The sequence below is a fragment of the Montipora foliosa genome, chromosome 9 (assembly GCF_036669935.1).
Source record: "Montipora foliosa isolate CH-2021 chromosome 9, ASM3666993v2, whole genome shotgun sequence".
In the NCBI taxonomy this organism is placed as follows: Eukaryota; Metazoa; Cnidaria; class Anthozoa; order Scleractinia; family Acroporidae; genus Montipora; species Montipora foliosa.
Window position 1 is genome coordinate 10773928 of NC_090877.1, and position 3607 is coordinate 10777534.

General features: G+C 36.5%; 1 protein-coding gene across 1 annotated transcript in view; it reads right to left on the reverse strand.

Moving 5' to 3' along the window:
• Positions 1 to 2394, reverse strand: part of LOC137971232 (uncharacterized) — a 26957-nt gene extending 24563 nt beyond the window's left edge. Inside the window, exons 1-2 of the mRNA XM_068818010.1 lie at positions 2360 to 2394; positions 1398 to 1443 (exon numbers count right to left, since the gene is read on the reverse strand). The gene's annotated coding sequence lies outside the window, so the exon portion shown is untranslated. The remainder of the gene's footprint in view (positions 1 to 1397; positions 1444 to 2359) is intronic.
• Positions 2395 to 3607: the final 1213 nt, after the last annotated feature.

The window sequence follows — 3607 nt, forward strand, 5'->3', positions numbered from 1 at the left end:
ACTCGACGAAGGGGTAAGTCAGCGACTAAATTTCCTGTGTAGCGATGTTTATTTCAAGCCTGTTACGTAAATTTTTGACAGAGAAAATTACATTACAAAAACTATTCCGCTTAAAGGTAGTTAAAGAGCTTTATTGAAACAAACAATATATTTGTTATTAGAGAGAAAAAAATCCTCCCTATTTTAAATGCGAGCGGGCAAACAAGAAACAACAGCAATTAAATAAATTTCAGTCTCGCAATTCAGGATCTTAAAACCCTTTTCGGAAGAACCTTGACCGTGAATAATGAAGCACAAAAGAGACAACAAGCTTTCTTTCAAATAATTCTTCTCTGTCACATTTCCAATTTTTTTTTACCTGAAGACCGTGCAGAGTTTAATACAAAATAAATGTAAATTGCTAGACAACTGAGATGTGACTTCAGTAAACACTGTGATGCATTCAAGGCGTTCGATTCCTTTTATTACAGGTAAATTAAATATTGTACTGTGCCCACCGGATAAAATCTATGCATCTCTACTACTCCCTCAAACTTACCAAACATACGTGTAGAAGACTCTACGCACAAAGACACTACTTAGCAGGGGAGGGACAGGAAAGACTTTTTCGACACAGAAAAAAAAAAAACCCCCAAAAAAACGAAAAAAAAACCATTTTCTAACTGGATTGCCTAATTTTTACCTGTAGAGATTTACTAGTATGGATACTGATATAATAAGGCTTATTTTTTTGGGTGTCATTTGATAGGAAATGTATATGTGGTTAGAACTGAGCCAATTTTCCAAAAAAAATTACGGAAAGGAACGCGAGAAAATTAGCTGTTAAATTTACAGATTTAGTCACGCTAACGTCACCAAAATGAGAAAAACACTCGTGGTTCAGGTTTTACACGCCTTAGTAGTGCCCAGCTTACGCACGGCCCGGAACATCAGCCTGCCAAGTATCTTTTTTCCATTAGAGATGATTATTATAAAAATTTGGGAGACACCACTGTCCTGGCACGCAAAATGTTCTCTTCCGGTTGCCGTCCGCGTCTCAAAACCGAGCATACTTAAGCTCCCTATTATCGCTTGTCAGTGACTCATTGGATAATTGTATGAGACAACGCTTTTCGTCCAAAAAAGTGTTTCAGTTGAGACGATGACCCGTTCAGCCGCAGTGGGACTCGTCAATAATTACTAGAACTTTTAAGACAGTTAATTAATTTTAGTTTCTCAATGTTGCCTGCAAAATTTTTGTCGTTCGACTCCATAATCTATTGCTTTTTACCCCCACTTTATATCTGAAATAACTGTATAAAATTCCCTGTACCCGAAATTCGCCATTGGTCATTCAGATTTCTTGCCTTTCTAGCTTTTCTGCAACGTTTGAACACTGAAAACTTCCCCCGACTTACCTCAGTGAATGCTGAGGGTATTCAGGTGAACCGTTGATCGTTTCCTCTGCAAAGTAAATTGATTTATGAAATGTTATTGTTTTAAACAATGACGGTAATGGTTCATTCATTAAGCTGTGGACATCAGGTTGTGTCAAAATGATGTCATTGAGGGCAATAAATTATTCATTGTCAGCAATGACTAAATTTTTGTGAAATGAAATCATAGCTGGTCCTGACCTGTACTCTGAACATCTTCGACGAACTCCGGCGTTTTCAATGAATATTTTGAAAAAACATTATGTTATAAAATCTTTTTATGTAGGGCTTTATTTAGCCCGGCGTTGGAAACGAATCCGTCTTGGCCGTAGATCTGGCCTATGGGATTTTAAGGATGGGAGACAACGACTTGTTGGAATAAGGATTTGAAGGCTTTAAGCTTTAAAAAAATGGCGTTTGGAGGAAAGGGAATTAACAAGCAGAAATGAACGATTAGGAAGTCTAACTTAGAGACATACTCTAGCATAATTGAACCATTCTTTCGAAAAAGTTGTAAACTAAGGTTGTCATATTAAAATTGATTAGCTACACCAACAGCAAATGTTTATTTTCAAAATAATTATGCCTTAGTGAATGTATCACCTGCTCCGGTAAATATTAAGACAAATTTGCTTCAGAACGACACACAAACGGACCAAAAGATTCTTGTGGTTTCAAATACTTTTGTTGAGAAACTGCATGAATGTAAGCTTTTACTTTCTGCAACTGGGGCTGTATTTCTGTGCGGCCATCGCTTTCTGTCAACTTCATAGTATTCCCTTTTCTTTATTGTGAACTGCTTCGGTCATCGTGCTCTCCTTTCATGATTTGAGTAGTCCGAGGGCGCGAAATAAACCAAGTGACGGAATATTTCGAAAAAACTTAGTCATTAACAGCACGTAAAAACACGGTTGGGTTACAAACTGGGAAAAATTGAAACTTACTGAAGACAACGTTAACACGATCTAAAACAACTTCAGTTTAATTAAACAGTATCAGTGTTTTTCCTAATAGAATAAACAATAGTATTAGTTTAAGAAAGATCACATTCAGATGTCTTTCACAGTTTTAATTACTAGTACTGCTTGAAACCTTACTACATTGATGGCCGAAACACAGACCAAAATCCGATTAGCCTCCAGATTTCAAGAAGCTTGACAGAAAGAGAGCTAACTTTCCCGAAATGTGCCACATAGTTGTTGGTGGTTTTTTATATATCAATTGAGCCACCGTTTCCTTCAGTTTGGTAACACAATACTGTGACATCCACGTAAAAAAAAAAAAAACTTAGACCCAGTTGCATCATAAAATGTTGTAAACCAACAGTTGGAACGTTTACTTTCTCATTTTTGACACATTTTTTTCGTTGGGCTCCATATACTATTGCTTTTTGCCTTCTTTATATCTGAAATAATTGTGTAAGATTTATTATACCTGAAATTCTGTATTGGTCATTCAGATTTCTTGCCTTTCTACCTTTTTTTCAAAGTTTACACACTGAAAATTTCCCCAACTTACCTCAGTTGAATCCCAAGGGTATTCAAGTAAACCGTTGATCCTTTCCTCTTTAAAGTAAAATTGATTTATTAAATGTTTTGCTTTAAACAACAAGGGTAATGGTTCATTAATTAAGCTGTGGATAACAGGTTGTGTCAAAAAGTCATTGAGGGCAATAAATTATTCACAGCCATTGTCAGTAATGACTAAATTTTAGTACAATGGAATCATGGCAGATTATGGTAGTTTACTCTGAAATCTTGACGAAACCTTGTGTTTTTAACAAGTATTTTCCAGTGAAACTGTGTTATAAATTTGTTTTATATAGGGCTAGATTTAGCTGTTGTCAACCTCCCTATTGCAGCGCATGAAAAATCCGTGATCTCCAGATCTGACTTGGGGGAGGGGTGGGGGGGAGGGGGTTTGAAGGAGGGCATAATAACTTTGCCGGAAACCCGTGTAAACACCAGCCTTACAAATTTAAGGATTTTAAGTTCAACAAGTGCCTTTTGGCGCAAAAGGGATCAGAGAGGTTATGAACAACAAAAAGTGTGTGGTGAGAGAGGGCTGATAAAATTGTCGTCCTTATCCGTGAAGACTAAAGGGCAGACATTTGCTTATTCAAAAAAAAGGAAGCTCATTCTCCTTTGTTATTTTAATTAAGATCCAGAATTTTATGTTGGGGATACCAGCAT